Source organism: Aphis gossypii, chromosome 1, assembly GCF_020184175.1.
Source record: "Aphis gossypii isolate Hap1 chromosome 1, ASM2018417v2, whole genome shotgun sequence".
NCBI classification, from domain to species: domain Eukaryota; kingdom Metazoa; phylum Arthropoda; class Insecta; order Hemiptera; family Aphididae; genus Aphis; species Aphis gossypii.
Window position 1 is genome coordinate 6923886 of NC_065530.1, and position 26324 is coordinate 6950209.

Here is a 26324-nt window from a genome sequence, read left to right on the forward strand (position 1 = left end):
CTACACTAAAGTAAAATCTAATTTATTATTTGGAATCTAAATAATATGGAATCCTGTCTCGCGTGGAATAATAATTTAGGACCCCTAGTCAGATATTTCTTGAATAAGACGAAACCCATCTCACGTGTAAAATATGTAAAATATATTTTATTATTCATTCTAGCTATATAACATGAAAATTATTGTAATAATTACATACTAGTTGAGCAATTTAAATAATTATGATTTACATTTATTTTAAGCAGGATTACGTTGTTATAACTTATAACACATTGCATTTATGTTTTTGTGAAAAATCATGAATTTATATTTAAAGTAAAAATAATTACCGAATATAAAGTTACCGTTAAAAGAACTATGTAATATGTAAAACTTAACTAGAGTTTATATTTAAGAAATAGCCATATGAATAAAACTGAAATCAAATCAAACGTCAATGAAAACAACGGTGAGCTGATATGTGAGAGTGATTTTTAAACGTGCGAACAATAAATTTTACTACTTCTGGGCCAATTACACAGACGTCAAATAGCTGTAGAACAGCTGCCAATCGATGAATTTCAAACATAACAGGCTATGTCACTTGCCATAGCTAATTTTTAAATTAAATTTTTTTAAACAGTTTAGATGAGAATATTTAAGGAATTGTTTTCTCTAAATTCAAACGCAATGTATTTTAACATAAGAATAATAACAAACAAAATGTTGCACAAAATATTGCTCAAAAAAAGTTAATATAAAAGTTAGTGAAAAATGTCCCTTAAAAATCAACAAATATGCGATTATAATAATATTATGTGAGCATATAAAATTGTTTTTTTTTATCGTATTAAAATGATACAATACTATGATAATATTATTTACATAATCATTGATCGGCATTCATCATTATACTGAACGACTTAACGAATAATGAATTGCAGTATTATTTTATACGCGACTACGTGAGCGACATATTTGGGACATACGACATATTATTTTGTATAAAATATATAAGGTTGTACTTTCATAAATTTATCGACTTTTTATTTTTAACAAAGCGATATAGCGCAAGTGAATATATTTTATCACTTGACGATAAAATATATAGGGAGGTACGTGAGAGACAATACGACGCGTAAAATTTTACGTTTTAAATAATAAAGAAAAAACGCACTTAAATGCTGGAAGGGGAAAGCGTATTTTCCGGTCGACTGCGATCACCGCAATATAACAAAACACAATAATATTAAGGATTAAAACAATGGTATAGAGGCCAACAGTTCATTCTCGTTTTTAAAAATGAATAACTGGAATATGTAATAACTTAGGGAATACATTCGTAAAAGTATTACCATTATATATACTTACAATTCATATTTATATCAATAGATATGATTCAGTATTCGTTTTCTTAGATATATTTGTATAGATTTCTGATATTATTACATGTTTTGATGAATTCGAGTGATTTGGTAACTAATATAATATATATAGGATATATAGGTATGTATTTATTTAAAATAAAAAAATAAGTTAAAACGGTTTTTATATCAACTAATATTATTATTTTTTTGAGATTTATTGAGATTTAAAACAATTTATCAGAATTCTTTAGTATCTTTGGAAAACATAAATACATTTTCCATTAAATTTAATTATAATGTCAGTATTTTTGCGAAATTTCTATAAAACTTTATTCAGTATTATTAAGTATCATCATGTTGATGATGTTTTAGGTATAATACAACATGATATTTAAAAACATTAATTGTTATCTATTTACAAAATATAAAATTAAATATCATAATAAAATAGACTTATCTTTATAACTAATATTTTTAAATTCTCATAGCAATGAATTTATTGATTAAAAAATTGCAAGAAAGTTTCATCGTTTCCGTGGTGTAGCGGTTATCACATCTGCCTAACACGCAGAAGGTCCCCAGTTCGATCCTGGGCGGAAACATTAATCTTTTACATGTTTTCAAACACATTATGATCACGCCACACAGAACACAATAACATAATTGTACTTTTTTTTTATTTTGCTGAAACCAAACAGAAAGTATAAACGAGTAACGCGTATGTTTATAGAGAATTCCAAATTTATATTATTGTATTTAAATTACATATTAAGTGTAATATTGTATATTACCTATATACCACATGTTAAAACATATTATTCTTTAGGATCAAAAAGATAGATTATTATTTCATTGACAATCGCAAAATAATTTCGTATACCTACTTCCTAGTCTTGGCTCTTTACAAAACATAATATACCAATATCTTATAGTTATACTAATTGTTGGTATCAAAATACAATTCAAAAAAATTAAATCGAAAGTGTAGCGAGTGACTTTTTTTTACTTTTTTTTAAAAATTTGAATTGATTAAAAAATTGCAAGAAAGTTTCATCGTTTCCGTGGTGTAGCGGTTATCACATCTGCCTAACACGCAGAAGGTCCCCAGTTCGATCCTGGGCGGAAACATTAATCTTTTACATGTTTTCAAACACATAATGATCACGCCACACAGAACACAATAATATAATAATTGTTGTCTACTTTTTTTTTATTTTGCTGAAACCAAACAAAAAGTATAAACGAGTAACGCGTATGTTTATAGAGAATTCCAAATTTATATTATTGTATTTAAATTACATATCAAGTGTAATATTGTATATTACCTATATACCACATGTTAAAACATATTATTCTTTAGGGTCAAAAAGATAGATTATTATCTCATTGACAATCGCAAAATAATTTCGTAAACTTCCTTAGTCTTGGCTCTTCACAAAACATAATATACCAATCTCTTATAGTTATACTATATGGTATCAAAATACAATTTAAATGAATTAAATCGAAAGTGTAGCGAGTGACTTTTTTTTACTTTTTGTTAAAAATTTGAATTGATTAAGAAATTGCGAGAAAGTTTCATCGTTTCCGTGGTGTAGCGGTTATCACATCTGCCTAACACGCAGAAGGTCCCCAGTTCGATCCTGGGCGGAAACAATTATCTTTTATATGTTTTTTTTTTACACACATAAGCTCATATTTAGCCCCAGCGCCCCGTACAAACTTAAACTAAACTGTCTTCTGATACACTACAATACAATTATTTTAAATTGAATTTAAAAATTATTTGTTATTATACCTACCTATTAATACCTAATCATTATAAAAAAAAGTTATAATCAATAAAAATAAAAATTAATTAAATGAATTATAAATTAGATATTAACATATTAATAATTGTATAAGTTTAAATAAATATGTTTTTTCCAATTAACATACAAAATAAATGATAATGGTGATGATGACTTATGGAAAAACTAAATTTAGTTTTTAAATTTATTTTTAATATTTTAAGTTTTGAAAATACTTGATAGATAAATAAAAATAATAATAATACACTTTATTTAAATTTCAAAAAGTTTTAAAAAGCGTAAACGTTATTCTTAAGCATGTGGGAATTAAATATTAGTTAAGGAAAACAATACAATAGTATGTATAGGTATGTAAGTATTAAAACAACTGTTCGATAATATTGTTTTTTTTTTTTAATGTTTAATGAAAATATAAGATATTTAAAATAACTTAAAAATTAAAATCAGTTAGTTTTTATAATTATAGTATAAAAAGAGAAAAATATTTTGAATACAATACAAATTGCAATCTACACAGGCACATACACGTTTTCCGGAAAAAATAATTCAACTACGGTATGTATCACATTAATAATATTAAAATTAATTACTATAATAATACCAATAAACATACATCACAAAATATAAGTACTCATTAATATAGGCAGACAGACTGTCTTCGCCCAGCTTAGTTATTCGTATACAATGGTATGTAGCCATGTAGGTATTTATTTATCATTGAATTCAGTTTTATAACTACAGAATTAACATTAGGTATAGACACTTATTCAACGACAACGAGTACCACCTACGCTCGACACTTACTGTACAGCAGAGTGGTTACCTTATTTTTCTCCACCCTTTTATTTTCAACATTTTTTTTTTAGCTTTAAAGCTCAATTATTAAGAAATATTTTTAATGGAAGTATATGATAATAATTTAATCAGAAATTATATAGATATACAAATATCGTTTTGTCAGACGAACAACAGTAAAATAAATAACAATTCTACTTTGTAAGTTATATAATATTATAATACAGTGAAGTGTTGATGAATAAAACTTTCCTATATAGTATGAACGTTTGTTATATTTTTTATTGAAAATTTTAATTGGCTAAAAAATTGTGAGAAAGTTTCATCGTTTCCGTGGTGTAGCGGTTATCACATCTGCCTAACACGCAGAAGGTCCCCAGTTCGATCCTGGGCGGAAACATTCATCTTTTACATGTTTTACATAATATTATTATATGTGTTTCAAACACATAATAATCACGCCACACAGAACACAATAAAAATTTTATCTACTTTTTTTTTATTTTACTGATACCAAACAAAAGGTATAAACGAGTGACGCGTATGTTTATAGATAATTCGGAATTTATATAACTTATATTTCAATTCCATAATATATCAAGTGTAATATTTTATACATATATTATTACCTATATCACATTTTAGAACACTATAATATTGTTCTTTAGGATCAAAAAACTTAATTATTATCTCATTGTTAATCACAAAATAATTTCGTAGGTACAATTTATTTTAAAATAAATAATAAAATGGGTACGCAATTATATATAAGCGTTTTCTTCGTAAGAAATTATGATTTTAATTATAAAAACACAAACTGTAGACAAATAATAATAACCCGATACTCGAATCTCTGTAGTATATTTAAAAAAATAATTGACCTTTGAAAGAGAATTTTAAAAAATGTACGAGGATCACGGAAAGCCATACAATTGTATTACATATTATGAATTATACCTACACTGTACACAATGTTGTACACATCTATTATTTAAAATTTAATCACACAAATTATTTTGAATAATAATAACAATATAATATAATAATTCCATAATATTATAAAAAAAAAATAATTGTCTGCAATGTAATAGTATTATACTAGGTATATAATACAGCTTGTCACATTTTTATAATTGTTTGTATTACCTAATATAAATACATTTTTACTATCTTCTCATACGTTTCCGTGGTGTAGCGGTTATCACATCTGCCTAACACGCAGAAGGTCCCCAGTTCGATCCTGGGCGGAAACAGTTACTTTTTTGCAATTTTTTCCAAATATTTTCAACACGAAACAAAACATATGTATCACCCAATTGTTTTGTTAGTTAGCTTACAATTAAAATATACACATATTATATACATAAATTTATAGTTTGAAATATAGGAATTTCATAATCTACTATATAGTTAATAATTTGCTTTTATTATTGTATTTTATTATATAGGTAATCCAAGAAAACCAATAGTTTTGTCAACCATACATTTTATCATAATATTATCAATCACAACTGATGACAATTTTTTTGAAACCACCAAATGGTTGGATTGCATTTTTTACAACATTGAATATATCATTTCTTTTGGTAGTTCCGTGTAAGAACAGAATTATAAAACTATAGTTCCTAAGAACATTTCAACTGTGAAGAAATAAATATTATTAAAAATTGACTTATATCTAAAACATCTGTGCTTTCGTTCAATGCTATTGAAAAATATGCACAATTTGTCATTATAGTTTCCAATGTCTTACAAAAAATGGCATTAGAGTCAGCTATATATATTACGTCTTATAGTGTCTTGAAAGTGATACGTTTTCAACACGCAATTTTGTTTGTATTTATTGACTATAGCCATTTTTACGACCCAGATTTTAACAAATTCGCCACTACTCAACGATTTCTTAAATTTTGCAATTTCATTGTCATGTTTTGTTGTAGTTCTCTCTTAAGATCATTTTCAACACATTCTCTTGCAACATCGATATTTGTTTCACATTTTGACTAATGATTTGTTACATAATGTCTTTTAAAATTAGGTATAATATTATTTTAATACTGCAATCATGTATAAACAAACTAAATAGTAAATAGGTATTAAAGTTTTTTTTTTTTTGTAAATTTATAATAAATACTCTTTCTTCTAGAACATGTTAAAAGTTCTATTTTTATTGTAGATTTTACACTTTTTAAAGAAAATTATTGAAACATTAGGAAACACGAAAATAATTAAAACAATGCAATCTGCACGACGGATACGGCTAAAATGATAAAATAAGTACCTGTTAGTTATGTATGTCTATAAATATTTATTTAGACTTAAGGTACTTTAACTGCATTTATATACTATATTCTTATTCATATCTACGTTTTACGATAAACATTATACCGATTTTTATAAATATAATAAAATAAAATACAGATAAACGCTAAAATGTAATAAAGGAATTTTAATATGTAACACGGCCAAATAAAAAAAGGTTTGCAGACTTAGTTGTCAATCCTTATTGTATGATATAAATATATATATATTTTTTACACGATATATTTAATTGGTAAATCGATGTTTAGTGAATAGTATTTATTTTAATTAGTTTCGTCTCCGTTGACTAGGGATAGGCCTATTATGTCCAACTTAATTCGCTTGATGAATGTGGATAGCATTTTTAAAGATGTATTATAAATATATGCAAAACAAATTATACGTTAACATTTTGATACCATATAATATATAAAAAATGTTACATGATATGCTATTCATCTATGCAAACTTTAAAATGTAAATAGCTATGATAACTTAGATTTTATGAAAAATGAATTGTCAAACTAATTTTGTTTGTTGATGTTCTCCTATATAAAGAAAAAAAATTGTTTGTTAAATATAATGTACATAAATATTTTTAAGAATACATAATTATTTTTATTAGATTACTGTTATTCATAATTATTATTTATTTATTATTTATTATTATCATTTTATAAATTTTCGGAATTTTATTTATTTTATGTAAAAAATATTTTGATAGTTCCTAAAACAATCTGGACACATAACACAAACAAAGTTTTACATCAAAAATTAAGTACCTATTCAAATAAAATATGCTTGAACAAAAAGTGTTCAAACACATTTTCAAATAATTTTCTGAATTTCTGTATAAAAGCTTTACTATACAGTTGGGTTAGCATTAGGAATTCAAATTGCCATGCACAAATAACATCGCTTGATCTTAGCACAGTCATCTGAACAGGTAAATTTTCAATTAAATTTGTATTTTTATAAATCTAATAATGAATGAATACGTTTATAAGCTTATCGTTTATTTCATATAATACATTAAAGGCCAAAACTTCATAAAAAATATAAATCCATGTTCCTTTAATTCAGTATATTATACAAACTATAAAAACGACATAATTAACCAACTTTTAAAAGAAAAAAGTTAAAAAATAAAACGGATCAAAAAGTACTTACTTTTAAATATATTTTTAAGAAATAAAATAATATTCTAAAAAATGTACAATCATATTGATTTTTTAAAACGAATAGTCAATATTATAAAAATGTTTAACTTGCATCATTTGTAATTTAGTATTATAATTTTTAATTTAAATTTTTATGAACGTTCGTTCTTCAGTAAATTTTCAGATTCTTATAATACACTTAATTATAATTATTTTATAAGAAAAAAAATATATATAAATATGAAGTTCATCAAATGACAAAAAAAAAAGCAACTCGGATGTTAATAAACGTTTGATGGTACTATTTTAAATGTCTAAATTAAAATATTAATTAAACGAAACTAATAAATGTCTTTTTTCTGTAATAAACGTTAACAAATAGTACCTTATTCACTATTTTTTCTTTATTTATATAACAAATATTAAGTAGAATAGTAAAAATAAACATTTTAAATAAAATAAAACTGTTTTATTGCTATGTAACTAAAATGTATTCATTAAAATTTACAAACCGATAATTTGATAAATACAGTGAAAACAATATTTTTACGAAATAATTTTCAATTAATTTATTATTAAATCATAAATAAAAACTCAATCTGATTTTGAGTATTAAGTGTATATCTGTTATTTATAAGAAAAAATAAAATTGTATTAGTTTTATACACAAAATAATTTGAAAACTGTTGTAAATTCAAATTTTAGCAATATTAGCTACAATCATAAAAATTTGGAATATTTAAAAATCTGCTGTTAAATATTTATAGCTAATGCCTGAAAATGTAATTTAAGTTTTCTCATTAGTAGTTAATGATGGAATTAAACAATCTTAACAATACATACACTTGATTTTTATCTTTTACAGACATTTGAAGTTCGAAGTATAGAATACGAAATTCATTATTTAAATGACAAGTCGAATAATAATTATTTTAGTTATTTTGATGTATTCAAAAATCTTTTCTATGTTGAAAATTTCATAATTTATACTGTATATTATTATAGATATTACAATAAATAACTACAAATAACAATAAATTTAAATGATAATAAGTTCACAGATGGTTTTTGTTTTTCGTATTTAATGATTTATCAATGCATTCAATTTTCACACGTCCATTACACTCATAACAGTAATCAGCTCAATGACGAGGTACATTTGATTCATTCTAAACGGTCGAGCGGTCAAAACTACTGCTTACTTTCTTTCTTATATATTTATTATTCTCTTCTATAACATTAAAATAAAGTACTTCAAAATAATCTACCTTGTTAAAACTCTAATTGTTTTAAATATACACATAATAAACAATTAATTTAGTTGGGATCCCTCCTAAATTATAAAATGAATGTATTGATTTTACAATGATATGCGTTTATTTTTTTGTCTGTGTACAGCATAACTTATCGAAATAATTCTTTAATCTCAAACTTCGGGGGTGGTTTTCGATAGCAAAGTGAATATCCTTGATGCATTATAAAGGTCAAAAGTAAACACATTTCAACAGTTTTCATAAAAATCGAGAAAAAAAATTACGGAAAAACGGGAGTTTTTACACAAAACCAGTTTTTGACCAAATCGATTTTTTTATATGCTTGTAATTCAAAAACTAATCACTGTAAATACTTGCAATTTTCACCACATGTTTATATTAGCGTTATATATACACGGTTAAATTTTCAAAATTTTGAGCCATTTATAGGCAACTGAATTTTTCAATTTTTCTAAAAACTTTTTTTTTAAGTATCAATAAAAAAATGTTGGGTGACCAAAAAACCTTTAAAATTTAATACAAGGTTTCACATTTATTCAAAATTTTAACTATATATGAAAATATTTTAAATTTATATTTTAATTTTTGAATTTAAAAAGTAACTACTCAAATTTCCATTTTTGAATCAACCAAAAAAATAAACAAATATATTTTTAATTCATCTAATTAGTATGATTCCAAGTTATTGTTTTTATTCAACTATTTTTTTTTTTTTTTTTGCTCATTTAAAAAGGTCAAACTATACAATTACATAACATTGCATTGAAATACTGATTCAAAGAAACATATTAATGATATTAATATGATTGTTAGTTAATTATCGTATTTGTAGTAGTTAATAATAATAATATCAATAATAATTCTAAATCAAACAATAATTAATTACGGCCGTAATTCACACCCACCTGTCTAAAAATTCGAAATATTTTTGGTTTCAAATTTCGCATCCAGTCATACAATAACCAACGTTTAAAAGAAAAATCGTGTTAAATGAATCATAAAAATGTATAATATGTATATGCTAAAAGGTAATATATAATATATAAACTAAAAATGCAATTACCAATTACAAAACAATAATAGGTACTCATCTACATGATATCGGATTTCGACTTGAATGCGTAAACTTCAAAACCTACACCGTACCGTCCAGATACATGTTATCCTTTGATTTACATCAGTGTCAATTTAAAATATAACAAAATAACTTGGTCTAACTTGGTCAGTTTTGCTTTTTTATTTTTAAATGTAAAAATATAGAATCATTATTAAAATGATCAATTAATAGACTAATTTAAAAAAAATTATAATACAATTATCAATAAATTAAATAATTTGTACAACTAAAACATTCGATAAAATAGAAGCTGCAACAATCAATAAAATGTTTTATAAATCCTGAATAGTTATTAGGTATATTATAAAATAAAATAATTCATTCACACTCTTCACAAAATAACGAGATTTAAAAATTAGTTTTTCACGTTGTTTTAATATCAAATATGTTAATAGTTTTATAAAAAAAAAAAACAAACTGCATAATTTTTAAACCAATGCATTTCTGACTCTATTTACAATTTACAAAATATTACTTTGTCCAAAATGTATTAAAATGTATTTAAGTGAAAGTGCAAATGATTCACTCATAGCTAAGTGGACTTAGAAAATTATTGCTAGTATAAGTAAATATTATAAAAACATTTAGTTTTAAGTATAATGGTTAAAAATGGTTAAAAATTTCCTGTATTATTTATTAATTTTTTTTAGGGCTTAACAAACAATTATTGTACGGAAAGCACAAAAATGAATGAAATTGATTTTTTTCTCGATTTAAAATAATATATTATATTTCTTCAGAAGTGAGTTACCTTTTAAATCAAATCAAATTAATTATCTCACTATAAATAAGTACATTTTTTCTCATGTACAAAAGTTTCTGTTGAAATATCGACCAAAGTATACAACTAAAGTTATATGCTATAAAAAAGTTTTATCTCCCATCGTAATAGTGTGAATATACATTTTAAAAATTTTAGATCTTTAAAATTTCCACTGCAAAATTAATAATGAAAATAGACTGAAAGTCAATACATTATTACAGTTTACTAGTACTGACTAGATTGTAATGAAGATCATTGAAAATTTTTTTTTGGATTATTGACGTCCACGGATTAAAAAAATTGTCTTAAGAAATGAATTAGTTTTTAAGTAGACATACATAAAATAAAATATTAACTTGTCTTTATTATGTGTCATAACCATATTATATTATATTATATTTAACGAACCATCTTGTACGACACGTATATGAATATGATCTATAACAGTGGTTTTAGTGATACAAAATAACTATACCATATAATACAAATAATTATATAATGACGTACATTTAATTTAAGATGATTAGGTTATTTTATCATCACTATGTTCCCCCCGTGCAGTATCCAAATTCTCTTCCCACCCGGTTATGAACCACTGACCTAGAACTTAACTTTTTATAAGAACCAATTAAATGTAACCGTAATATTATGTTATTTATTTATGAAGTATTAGTACAATTTTCTATTACAAACATAAAATTAATATTTAATTGTTTTTAAAAATCAAAAATTGTTTTTTAATTATATTTATACGCAGTTATATTATTATTATTTATTATATGATACTTAAATATGTTTTTTATAAGAAATTATAAATGTATACCTGTAAAGTCGAGTTCACAACTACGTTATCTGCTATCTATCGTATTTTTATTGACTGTTGTAATCGTGGTAACATCATTTATTAATCATTTTCTAACGGGAAACGTTCAGAATTCGGCTTAGCTAAACTTAATTCAACTTTTGAAGGTTTGACAGACGATGTGATATTCCACGACTGGTGGCAAACAAAAACGTTATTTTTATGAAAAATTAAAATATTATTAGAATAATATTTTATAGTACTAATTTTGTTTTAAGTTAACAGCAACATCGTGTAATATTCATATAATTCGGATTTTCGATCGATTCTACTAACTACTGTAATGCCAAAGTCATAATTGTTTGTATAACGGTGCATTATACAACTTTACATAAAACTGCACTTATGAAATATTAAAATTAATAATAAAATAAATGTAGTATAATGTTTATGTATACAAAATACAAAACAAGAGTTTGCCTACATATGGGGAGGACTTTGAAATGGCAACGAGTTCTGGCCACTAAAACCTTTTTTCCTCAACTTGTCATGAGTACCACCATAATTGTGATAGTGTATGTAAAACTCACGAATAAATAATAAATATTATTATATGATATTATGTTTATTTGGGATGTAATTTTTTTTTTTTTTGTTTTTATTCATTTATTTATTTTTAGCCTCATTGTCACGAATGAATATGGAGGGTATTTTATAGCACAAGACAGATAGGAAGAAAGAGATTTCTGAGGTAAACTTTGTTTTCAGCTACTCATACTGACAAAAATTTTCTATGAAAGCAATTTGTTTGGTACGTACGGAAAAGTTAAAAATTCGGTGTAAAACGTTCCCCGGAGTACGATTTTTGCTGCGGTTGCATACAAATGTCCTACATTTTTCATCCAGACAGTTTCTTCAATAACTAGGGAATAGATGAACATTTCTCAGTGTCACGAAAAAACGTCCGGGCAAAAGATTTGTTTTTTCAAATTGCAGAGTATGTCCTCGTTCAGGTATACGCAATAGTTATTCATCTACGTTAACTCCTCATACGCAAGTATAATGATAAAACGACTTTAATAATTATAACTCACGTGCACAAAATACATCTACTTTGGTTACGATTTAACAGTTTGTGTATATAGATTTGTTTTCCATTGTACACTCGACCAATATAGTATGAAATCCAGAAATCAAATCAAAACGGTTTCGTTCACTTTTTTTTTTTTTTACAAGAACCATTTTTCGACAATCGTAATAATTATTAACAAACTTTTTTTTTTGTATAGAATATTATAATATTATATAAATGCAGATATCAATAAAACAAGCTTTGCGTAATTCAAAACAAATATCCAACACTACATAGTTATTAAGACTATATTTATACTTACATAGTAATAGTTTATGAGTTATTCTGAAATTGTTATTCTTATATTTTTAATATCTATATTAAACATTTTACAACAATTTATCACACTTAATATTATTAGCTTTATATAAATTAATAAAAACAGTTTTACAGTTATATACTAATAAATGTAAATATTATACATATTGTACATTGTAATTATACTTAATTATAGATATATTTGTGAAAAGTATTTATATTTATGTTTTTATGAATACCTATTAAATTTAATATTTTTCATTATAAACAATTATTTGCATTATTTAATTAGTTTTATAAAATAGTATTTAATTTAAAATATAAGAATAATATAAAAAGAACATAGAACATAAAAGTTGAAAATAAGGTGAGTAAGAGAATACCGCTTTACTATAAGTGTCAAATCAGTTAGGTTATCGCGGGTACAGTTATTGTTACGCGATTTCGTAAAAATTTCAAATTCAGAGACCCATAACATTTTTTTTATAATGGCGCTTTGAGTTTTTTCTTTAGATATTTCAAGGAAAACTTATGAAAAATTTAATGTTGAATTTTTTAAACCTTAAATATAAATACACTAATTTTATGAATTTTCAACTACAAAATTACTTACAAATTTTTGTGATTATGATGTCCTAAAAAATTGAACTAACTTTGAACGGTTATAAAAAAAAATTGTGATTAAGTAACGATTTTTATATTTTTTATAACTACATTAAAAACAACTTGTGAGAAACCTTGTACTAAATTTTCAAGTTTTTTTAAGTCATTTTTTTTTTGTTTTTCCTGATTTTTTCGAAAATTACTGGAAACTTCTTACTTTTGACCTCTATAATAATATAATGCAACAAGCATATTCACTTTGCCATCGGAAATCACCCTTGAAGTTTTAAATTAAATCATCATTTCGGCAATTATTTACAGTGTAAAAACACACATCATTGTAAAATCAATACATTCATCTCTTCGTTCAGAATCTAAAATTTAAATTAACAGCTTGAGCAATAATTTATAGTACCTATCTCACATACAATTATTATTACGCTCTCCAATATAAATTATCATTTAGTACATATTTTATTATTTTTACGATTCCTTATTACCGATAACTTATATTATATAATTGAATTGGTCTCCTTAAAATGTCGTATAATGTATCATTTGTGACTCGACCACGACAAGATGCAAATTAATTCAAAACAACGTACATAATATTAACAGACAAAGAGACAAAAAACATCGCATTTAATGACGTTAAATACTCGTATACATGCTGCTTGGATGTACGGTCATTTCCTCAAGGTAAAATGTATCATAAACTCATAACAATACGTACTTATCGTATTTCGGTGGTTACATTTGTTTTTGTTAACGTTGAGTTCCCAGAGTGCGTACCGAAATAACCCTTATTTAATGATCCCAAAAAATAAATTTGGTTTACTCTATATATTATACTAATTTTTTAATAGGCTATAATGTTTAAACAACATTGTTTTTAGAAAACCTTATCATAATAATATAAATTTCAAAATAAAAATTAAAAATACGTGTACATATAATAAATTGCACAAATACTATATAATTATTATCTACATCATGTTTGGATTATGGATTATACTCGTACCACTCGCCTATATTGGTCATAACTAGTAAATGAATATTATTGAAATTTCCCATCGCTATCTCCCTCATTGTTGTGAGAATTACATATGGTGTGTTTATTTTGAATAAATAAAAAAAAAACAGTAGGTATTATCGTTTTAAGAACAACTTTTAAATTATTTTATACTTGTATTTGTACTCGTACTTACAATATGTACCTATTGTGATTTCGATTATCAGTACATAATTACTTACAGGCGTATATTGGAAATTATAATTTCCTGTACTCAATAACTTACAAACGAACCAATGGATGTGCCTATAAATTTGTTGTACTTACTCGTCGTTTAATAGCCAAACATGTCTAATAAACACATGCCAAGGGACCATACGGTACCATTTAATCAAGTTAGTTTGTATAGTTGTTAAGCAATAAACAAACAGAATTCGCTTTATGTCAGTGTGTGATCAAAGATATTAAATTTCTTGTCAAACTGCCAATGAAAATGACACATGCATACCTCATTACAGTCGTCGTGTGACATCAAAATACCTACATGTAATTAAATGCATATTGAATGCATATTATTAATACATAATATCATCAATGGTAGGTTCAAGTATTTCAGTTCGCGATCAAAAAATAAATTTAAAAGATTTTTCCCGCCGTTATACAATATCAACTTTTATCTTGTTAATAATATATTAAATAAAATATACTACCTACAGTATTACACTATTATATTAGTGAAAATTAATTCATAAGAAATGTACAAGAATAATATAATAAAATTATACTAAGAGAAATAAATCATTAATGTGATATAACTTAATGCTCGTATATAGCAAACGAACATATGCATTTCTGTAGTAATAACATGATAATAATATATTGGTTTGGGAGAAAGAGAAATCTGAGACTGATACATAAACATGAGAGCTGTGAAATAGAAATACCAAAATATTTTGAAGCTCCTCATCGTCTGATTCTTGTTCGTCCAAAACTCACAAAGCTCCATACTACCATGACCTCACACTACTTCGTAAACCAAAAGGATAAATAATGCTTGAGCAAGTCGGTTGAAGTCAAACAACAAAAGGTTCCTTCTGCAGTTGATTGTTTAGGATCGGATACGGAAGCAAAAGTGAAATGCTCGTTCTTCTACTGAATTGAATACGTACTATGCTATGTAATAAAGGTTATAGCCCAATGTTATATATAGAAGGTATAGTAAGTGTGTAGTATATATAATAATGAAAAATTAATTTGTATTGTATGAGAAAACGAAATGGAATAATTATTATGTGATAAAACTTTTTCCCTTTGAATTGGTTTTTGCTTCATCTGTTCGTCTTAATTAAAAATTATAGCAGCATTACATTTTCGCTGCCTTCTGTTTGTAAGTCACTACATAAATATTCATTATTTTCAAAGTTTATCAAATAATCTTATTCAACAATAAATATGTCATAACATAATTATTAATATCCATTTAAAGTTTAAATATAAAATACGATAATTAGTTAGTTTAAATACATAGTATTTACATATTAACCACGTTAAATTTAGGTCATAATCCTAATTAAATTTTCAAATATAATAAAACTGTATGAATTTAAAAGTTAACTTTATACAATATTATAAAAGTACATTAAGCCATCATTACATTAATCACATGCTGTATAACTATATCAACTAATACCTGAATTTATCGAATGATTATAACATAGGTATACATTTTTTTTCGATAAACAAAAGAAATTGTCTTTTTTTAATCACAATTCATCAATCAATTAATTTAATTGAATTAAGTTTTTTTTCCGAAATATTTAAATATTAAAAAAAATGAACACTAGGTAGAGGACTTTTTTTTATAGAAACCGCGCGTGTGATAGTGTGTGTGTGGTGGCGTAGACGACTCGACGCCTCGACGGTCGCGGCTATACGTTATACGGTTTTTTCAACGATAAATCGTAAAAAACATTATCATAATAATAATAATATATTATATTATATTACGTTTAAATATTCGTTAACATTGTCATATTGGTGTATTATAATTATAATTTTATACGATCGACGTCGATCGCAGATAAGACTAAAGTTTAAAATCAACTATTTTTTCGTTGCCAAATTTACAAACACATTTTAAAAATTTAACAACTAAGTAATGCATTATTTGATTTAGAAAAACATTTATTTTATGATCAATTATAATAGTAAAATACCTATACCAACACAATATTTAATAAAAATGTAAATGTATTTCACTTGACTTCATATACAGATGAAAACTACTTGTGTATGATAAAATTAGTTAGTTAACATTTTAAATTTAGTAGTAGACAAAGATATTATATGAATAAATAGCACTAGTCACTAGAGTAAAAGTATATAATATATTATAATATTATATGTACAATACACCCAAGATACACTTATAAAAAAAAATAATAATACAAGTTATACGTGCATTCGTTTTACCCACATTTTTCTTGGTAAGTTAACACTTAGTAACAAAAATAATAGATATAATATGGTGACTCTCAATTATAAAGCGATTCTCAAACAGAAAATGATTAAGAAATAATCAAATTTAATGTTACCCTTTCAGTTGAAGAATGGAATAAAATCCTTTCAAAATGAAACGAAAATATTCACAAAAAAAACTATTTTATCCGAACATTATTTTAGTTAAAAAATATTTTACCTAACCGTATTTTAATATTTTTTCTAGAGCTTGAAATCGAAAAAATTTTTTCCGATTTTGACTTCTGTTTCTGGTATCGATATTTATTTTTTCGATTAACTACTGGTATCTGATATTGATCACTGTACTGGTTGAAAATACTCAACTATTTTACTGTACAGTTAAGTGACAAAACCGAGAGTGTATCGCACATTAACACACCCAAAGAGACTTTTTAATTTTATGAATGGGTCAGTCCAGTGGCGGTTCTAGCATATGGTCAGGGTTGACAGTTACCATTCCAAAATTTCTGGTGTCCCTTATTTTAAAAATTACAATAGATAATTTTTGTCATATCATTAATTCATTTTAAATTTTAAATTTAAGCTTTACTATTGAGTTGAAAATAAATAAATCATTTAGTTATTTATATCAACGCCTGAAAACATTAGTATCAATATTCTATACTCCGTAATTTGACGGTCCGGGGCTTAAAGTTTATTTTCCATATATCTTGATGGCCCGAAGTATGATGGTCCGTGCGTTTAAACTTTATGTAATTTGACCTTCCGTAAAAATACGGTTTACCTATCTCCATAATGTAACAGTCCGTGATGTTTGACAGCTTTTAATAATTCTATGGTCCGTTCGATTATTTTCCATTATTTTATATGCGACCCGAAAAGTAGAAAACAAAATCAAAATAAATTTGTTTTAAAAAAAACACAACAACTCAAAGAAGTCTTCTTTTAATAAAAATGTATGTTATGCTTAGTTCAAATATTTCAATAACTTTAAGTGAAATATGCATAAAGTTTAACTTGTATCTAATTATTTATTATCGTGAATCCATGTTTTAAATTAAATTTATATATTATAAACAATGCATAGATGTACACAATATGTAATTATGTGCTTTTTTCGTTACGTAACATTTTAATGCGCTGGCTTAAATGTAAGTTGACGATTTTCACAAAATAAACAGTTTGTTTAATTATAACTAAGAGTCTAAATAATATAAAGATTTCATCATTTATATTTGCATTTCACATTTGACGAGATATTCATAAAATATAATTTTGATTAATCATATTTAATTCGAGTATCTACTTTTCATTGTTTATTAAAAGTTTGTGGCATTTATCAAACCTATTCTAATAGCAAGCAATATTGAACAATTGTTTAAATTGTGAGTATATATTTAATTATTTTAAGAGTGTGTTTTTCAAAAATCAAACTCGCCTAGATATGATTTATTACGTTAATCATTTATACAGAGATAATTACTAAAATGTATTATTTATTTTATACTTTTTTCAATTAAATCGAAAATTGTATTTGTTTGAATGTGCCATTTCAATAGTCTTGATTTATCCAAGATGAAGGTTTGGAATTCCGTTCCAAAAGCAGGGACATGGACGGCAGCATCGTGTATGTTTATTCAACGGTTCTTAGAAATCGTTTCTATATTCCTACTAGACAACCAACACGTCATCATGTGTCTCACCGTCTCGTTTATGACTAGCTGGACAATAATATTATATTCCACGACCAACATTTGGCTGCTATACGTGGCACGTCTGATCACCGGATCCGTGAGTATATCTAACATAATATCTAATATAAATTATAGAGTGTAATATTGAATACAACTCATGGCAATACTACAATTTCAAAATATACACTTGTACACACTCAATGGTGAATACTGTAATTTTTTGAGGCATTTGATACATTTTACTTTGATGCGCTATCCGTATAAAAATTAATAACTATTATGTAGGTAATGTGATGTAATAATATTATGAAAAAGAATTTTTTTTTTAATAAACACACGCAAGCATCGATATTGTATACACGAATCGCTGTATTATATTTTATTATTTTTTATTATGTATTTTCGTTTGTTATTTTATATTTTTATAATAACTATAATAATATGATCACAATAACATTAGCTATCAAAATAATATTTTATATTTTATAAAATCATATACATTGTTAAAGGCAAAATTAATAGTATAAGTATAAAGTTTGGATATCTTACTTAAGTTATATTAAATAATTTACGTCACAGGTCATATTAATTTTCACGTCTTCATTACCGGTGGAATGGTCGGTCGGCGAGAATTTTTATTGATATCCGATTTCGTCATGGCCCTGTGTCTCGGCACTCTGGGCTTTTATTTCTGGCAGCAGGGACATGAAGTTGACGTCTCATCGTACAACCTCATACCTTTTATCAGTCTCGGAACGTACATTTTTATGTGCACACTGGGATCCGATCCAATACCAAGAGTTATGATCAGGAATGTGCTCAATCCAGAACGCATAGGTTTTGCGATCGGAATCGTGTGCTTGTGCGCTTCACTCGTCCAACTCTGCGTCGTCAAGACGTACCAAGTATTGCTTGATACAGCTCGTGGTTACGAGCTCACGGACATGGAGACTTTTAAACGTCGTTTCGCCGCCGTTTTTCCGCCGTCGGGCGTTCCGGACTCACCCAAGTCCCTCGAAGTCGCTGTCTCCGACGCGCCTCGAACAATTGACGAGCACCTCCCGCCGCTCGAGGACGCCGTCCGGTCACTCTCGGCCGAGTTCGCGCCATTCACGTTTAACCACGTGTTAACAAACCGGGCGCCAATAGTTCAAGCACCAACAAACCAGGCGCCAACAATTCAAGCGCCATCAAATCACGCGCCAACAGTTGAAGCGCCAACAAGTCGCGCACCGCCAATTGACACCTCTGCACCAACCCGTACAGTCCCCAAGTCGTGGTGTTACTATCACACTCGATTCGGCAAAGACGCGCATAAGTGCTCAAGCGACCTTTGTACGTTTTATCCCAAAATATCGACTAAAAATAAAACATTTAAGAAGTCATATACGTCTGGTAACCCATCGAAACTTAACTACCGATACAATACTTGGACAGATTTTTAGAATTCTCAGACTTACAAAACTTTTCCGGGTTTTCTTTCTTCAATACTAAATTGATATCTATATTGTAAATTGTTATATTAATAAAACAAAACTTATCAAGAAAATATAATTTTTAACTTTTTTGTGAACTGTGAAATGTCAAATTTAACCATAATCATTTTTGATATTTGATAACAATTCAAATCGTTGTATTTTTGGTTCGTTTAATATTGGTTTAAAAAAGCACCAAAATGGCCTCGAAAACTCGCGCACCACCAATTCAAGACTCTGCACAAACCCGTACAGTCACCCCGTCGTGGTGTTACTACCACCTTCGGTTCGGTAAAGACGCGTGGAAGTGCTCAAGCGACCTGTGTACGTTTTCACCAAACATATTGACTCAAAATCAAACACTAAAATAAATTACGTTAGTCTGATAAACCAACAAAATTTACCTACCGTTACTCTACTTGGACAGATTTTTAGTATTTTTAGGTTTTTAGTATTTTCAGACCTTATATACATAAATAAATTACATAAATCAGTGCAAACCACTACACATTAAATTTTTCAAAAAAAAAAAAAAATATCAATATCGATAATATTTTTTACTGTGAGGATAAGTAAATATGAATAGGAAAGATATTTCTATAAATGATATCGATTGAACCATTTGAATCGTAGAGTAATAATATGTATAATTTGTATTGGTAGTGTAGTTATTTAAATCGACTACTCATGGGCAATTCAATACCCACTAACTGTTTGACTTGCACCCGCACCATTTAGTGGTCCGATTTTTCCGATTTTTATTTCATTTTACGGTCAAGATACTACGTTATCACTACAAACTATTTTGACAACATACTATCACTTAGCTTAGTGCCACATTCCATCAAGAGATGTATAGTCAGAAAAAAATAAAAACAAGAAAACTTAAATTTTATTTTTACGATTAAATTTTAAATAATATATTATTGAAACTAACCAGTATTAATTAAACTTATATTCTAAATATATACGTAACGCTGCAATATTTTTCAAACTTCAGATTTTTATCTATATTAAGTGTGCGTTATAAGTTATAACATATCTAATTGTATGTAACTTGGAGTGCCCAAGGGTAGTGAAAGGTACATATATATATACATATATAATACATTGGTTGTTTTTCCACTTGGGGCAAAAACGACTAAATATAAATGTATCAACACATAAATCAGGTTGTTAAGTAACCATTTATAAACCAATATTATAAACGTAAAATTCCATCGTAAATCATAAAATCCTGAATTGAGCAACCCTTTAAAAAGTGAATTTTGAAAAATCCTTTCTTAATGCCCCGCTACACTGCTTAAGGAACCTCTGTACGAAATTTGAAGTCTCTATACCCAGTGGTTTGGTCTGGGCGTTGATGAATGAATCTACGCCGTCCGGTCACTCTCGGCCGAGTTCGCGCCATTCACGTTTAACCACGTGCTAACAAACCAGACGCCAACAAATCGTACGCCAACAGTTCAAGCGCCAACAAATCACCCGCCGCCAATTCAAGCGCCAACAAGTCGCGCGCCGCCAATTCACACTTCTGCACAAACCCGTACAGTCACCAAGTCGTGGTGTTACTACCACGTTCGGTTCGGCAAAGACGCGCGAAAGTGCTCAAGCGACCTTTGTACGTTTTATCCCAAAATATGGACTAAAAATAAAACATTTAAGAAATCATATACGTCTGATAAACCATCGAAATTTACCTACCGGTACAATACTTGGACAGATTTTTAGAATTTTCAGACTTAAATCTTGAAATTATTGATTGTCTGTGAATTTATTATCAGAACAGAATAAAAATACTTATAAGAATGAAATGAATAATTAATATTAGTTAAAAATTAAAACCAAAAATACTTTTCCATGGTTTCCTTCTTAAATATTAAATTGATATCTATATTGTAAATTGTTATATTATAAAATAAATATCCTAATAGAAAACAGTATATATTTTATAAGCAATTAATAATTGTGTAACCTCTTTTTGATATATAAATAAGATAGTTAGATATAATTATGAACTATGTTTCTAACCGATTTGTACTGGCAAATACAACCAAATTAGTTCTTTGTGTAAAAAAAAGTTTATGATTAATTAAGCAAAACTGAAAGATAATATTTTTAACCAAAAATATAAATGGTGAGTAGGTATCTATATAAATGAATGTGGTTGATGTCCAATGTACCAGTGTTTGGAAACACTAATTTAACCTAATTTAATTTTATCCCATTTTTTGAAGAATTGATTTGACTTCTTTTACCACCTATATTTTATCTACTTAAAAAAAAAACAGATTCTAGTCAACATTTGCTTAAATTATATTAAATCAGCATATTATAATTATTATTCATAGGGTTCGAAATTCAATGCGATACAAGTTTTTTCAGTGGTCTATTTCAATAAATTCAAATGAAAAATTTTGATTAATTCATAATATAAATTAAAAATGAACCATTTTAATGCATTTAACATGTGCAAGTAAGTACATAATAAATGTGACAAAATTATAATTGATAAAATCAATCTACAAATAATTAATAAATATTAATATTATTATAATAACTATTATTACCTATATATTTAAAATAATTATCAATTATTTGAATAAAAATATAGTTTTATTGATTTTAAAATACAAAGCTTAAAATAAGCTTTGACAATTATGCTGATCTATATGTCTTCATAATTTTCGACTCACTACTGATTTGTACTAGTTTGATGTCTCCATTCATGGTTGTTTATTAAATATTGTCGTAAATTTATTAATATATTGATAATATTACAACAGTTTATGTCCCGCATTTTTTTCATTTGTATTATTTGATAGAGCAATAATAATTGAAACTTATCGTTTTTCTTGAAATTCTCATCATTAAGTTCTAGGTTGGTATCTATATTTTATACTTAGAATCCGAATAAACGAAATAATAATATATTACTAAAATATTTTAAGAATCACGCCTATTACGTTTACCGAAGCCATTACGAATTTTAATTAAAACAATATAAATTTTCGTTTTGCGTAATAATTTAGTTAATATATTATGTGTTCTATATTAAACTACGATATTTTATTGTATCTTGTGAGTTGCAGCTCGCCTGTAATGATTTTGAAATGTCTGTGAAACAATTATGCACAACAGTAGTGAACAAATTGAACAAACAATCAAACAGAGAATTTGAATAATATTATACGGACGTATAAATATATTTACGCACTCAAATGTTATCCTTGAAAAACTATAAACAACGATAAATCTGACGAACGCGAATCGATAGGCGATGAGGCTACAATTCCTGTAAATAAGACTGTCGCTAGGATATATATAATATTGCACTAATTATTAGATATGATATTTAAAAAAAAAGAAAAACATCGAAAAAACCCTGGTCTAACGCGTAGAAAAAAATTTCGTAAAACAGTTTCAACTCAAAAATGACTTGAGTCTAGAAGTCTAAAACAGATTATTCCTTGTATGTTGTAATTTTGTAACTTATATTATAGTTCTATAAGTACCTATTACGTGGTAATCTCGTCTGTAAGAATTAATAATAAATATTTAACGTTTATTTCCTAGACTTTAATATATGACTTTGAATTAATTGACCATTACTATAGTCTCTGTGTTTTATATTGTTCTAAAAACTCTTAAAAAAGAGATTTTTAAATCTTATAAAATAAACAATATCGATGTTAATTCATATTATATGGAAGCGATAAGACATTTTGAACTTGCCATGAACGCACTTGTACCTACGTATACTATTGTATATATTATTATGGTTGTTAATTGTGTTTTTGATTGTATTAAAGTCAACATAATCATAGGTACTCATTATATTGATACGCGTATCCCCGAACTAAATGTATTTATTTTTCTAACGGTACCGATATAGGTTATACATTATTATTACTGTTTACTCGATTCACATGGGCGTATTCATACGTATATAATTGCGTTGAAAGTTGGGACAGTAACAATCCGGAACGATGTTATTTATCAAGATGTATGTACAACATGTAACAAAACGCATACACAATATGCTTTTACTACAACTTCGGGGATGCGAACACGTGAAAGCCCCGTCTCACACCCACGCCAAGTTGAAATACGACGTTATACGTAGTTTAAACAAAGTTTACACAATCGAGATTAACTACTGCAAACAACTCAAATATTCGATGATTTATATTGCATAATAATGATATACATTAATTAAAATACACGGTTATCGGATGAAATCGAATGCGTTGAATTTGCGAACATTTATAATAATATTCGGGTCAATTTTTGTTATAAATCATAAATAACAAAAACCAAAATAAATTTATGGAGTATAGAAGTCCATAAATTTTTGTCGGAATAACTCGCCTTCCCGGAAAAACCCTTACGCCTCGTGAAATAAGTCAGATTTTAATAATTTTATTTTATATTTGAAAGATTACGGCCTTTTTTTACCATTCGGGTTAAACTCTGATTTCAAAAGCTTTAGAATTTATGTAACTAGAAATTTCCTAAATCGTCTCCTTAAAATAGGTGTATGAATCATACACTGTACGATAGTTATCAACATATTATTATGGCATATGACATACATATTTTATAGTAAAACATGTAAATATATTTTATTATATTTTAATGTATAAAAAATGTATTGTTTATAGATCATGACATATTTCATATAATTTACTAACCAGTATTATTCAGTATTTATTATAAAAACGACTAACCTATTTAAAAACTATAGGCTTATGATCTGAATAATAGGACTTGGAGGACATTGATATAAAAAATTGTGCATTTAATCTTATAAACTTACCTATACTATTTACATCAAATAAGATACAACCAAGAAAATATTTTTATTAATTTTTAATTCATTCATAAAAATTTCAGCTTTACCATTTTTGTAAATTTCAAAAACCAGTAGTATTTACATTGGTTTTGGTATAAAAACAGTTATATATAAACCGTGGTTAAAAGATGTTTTCACTAAAAGAAATTTGTTTTTTACAATTCTACATCCAAAAGAAGTTTAATACTTATTAATTTAAAATATTAAACTTAATTATTAAAATAAAAATATAATAATATTGTGTTATATGTTATGTTAAAAGTTCTTAATACAGAAGACGATTGTAGATTAACGCTAACCAATATTTATAACGATATTAGGCTCAACTCCCATGGGCAAACATGTATAATTTTGTAACCTTGCTAAATGTGTACAAAGTTTACCATTGAATTATATTATTACTTAGGCCATAGTCTTATAAGATGATTATTTAATTATAATATATTACGCATAAAGAAATTTGGATTCATTTAATTCAGTTTAACTATTATAATAAGTATATAGGTAGTTTGTTATTAAGAAATAAACATATTAAAAAAGTAATATTTTTACTAAGAGTTAACACTAATATTGAAAAAATTCAATTCTGAGGTATAAAATATGATATAATAGTCATATAATATAATTTGTAACACATTTTAAAAACTGTACAGTATGTACCTATTATTTTCTTAAATATAAATTCAATTTACGTTTACGATTTGAACTTTCTAATGATAAAACACAAATTAAAATACAATAACAATAATGTGCAATACTAAAGTACTTACGTCGTTAAATATAATTCAATATCTTATTTTAATACAAAAAAAATGGATTTCATATGAAGTGTTGAAAAATATTTACTATTATAAATTATATTTATTATTATTAATTAGGTAATTAAATTCTAACATAATCTTTAGCGAATAGTGATAAGCATAGATAGGTATAAACTTCTAGGCTTTTTTTCAATGACACTCATTATTGATATTAGGCATCCAATTGTGGTCTCTATTCTTGTAGGTAATTCATATCATTAACAAACTATAAGTTTAATGTGCAAATATTTTAATGGTCAGCAGATATAACCAAAAAAAGAAAAGTGGTATTATGTTTACCATTGCTCAGCGCTCAGTGCTCACTCGTTGGTCCCACAGGGTTGTAATAATTGAAATAATTGAAATAATTTGTAAAGCAATCAGTGTAGCCACACCGACGATAATTTTATTTTCCTAATTTCGAGAAAATTAAACACGATATGAAGAAATCAATTATTTTTCGCTTTTTTTTTCAAAATCATAATATTCAAATTCAAATAATATGCTAAGATCGTGAACATGATTCGATCATGATTTGTGAATGTTTGTCTTAACGATGTGAACGTATTCAATCAGCCATACAGGTATGTTTAAAATGTATATTAATATTACTTTATTAGCAAACAGGTATATCAAATAAATAAT

General features: G+C 26.2%; 1 long non-coding RNA gene and 5 other non-coding genes across 6 annotated transcripts; all 6 read left to right on the forward strand.

Moving 5' to 3' along the window:
• Positions 1-1875: 1875 nt before the first annotated feature.
• On the forward strand, positions 1876-1948 carry Trnav-aac (transfer RNA valine (anticodon AAC)). Its single transcript has one exon. It is a non-coding gene; the product is annotated as a tRNA-Val (tRNA).
• Positions 1949-2401: 453 nt separating this feature from the next.
• Positions 2402-2474, forward strand: Trnav-aac (transfer RNA valine (anticodon AAC)). The gene has a single exon. It is a non-coding gene; the product is annotated as a tRNA-Val (tRNA).
• Positions 2475-2929: 455 nt separating this feature from the next.
• Positions 2930-3002, forward strand: Trnav-aac (transfer RNA valine (anticodon AAC)). The gene has a single exon. It is a non-coding gene; the product is annotated as a tRNA-Val (tRNA).
• Positions 3003-4279: 1277 nt separating this feature from the next.
• On the forward strand, positions 4280-4352 carry Trnav-aac (transfer RNA valine (anticodon AAC)). Its single transcript has one exon. It is a non-coding gene; the product is annotated as a tRNA-Val (tRNA).
• A 780-nt stretch (positions 4353-5132) lies between these two features.
• Positions 5133-5205, forward strand: Trnav-aac (transfer RNA valine (anticodon AAC)). The gene has a single exon. It is a non-coding gene; the product is annotated as a tRNA-Val (tRNA).
• A 12871-nt stretch (positions 5206-18076) lies between these two features.
• LOC126555890 (uncharacterized) lies at positions 18077-19163 on the forward strand. The gene is made up of 3 exons (XR_007606994.1): positions 18077-18240; positions 18415-18646; positions 19129-19163. It is a non-coding gene; the product is annotated as an uncharacterized LOC126555890 (long non-coding RNA).
• The last annotated feature ends 7161 nt before the right edge of the window (positions 19164-26324 follow it).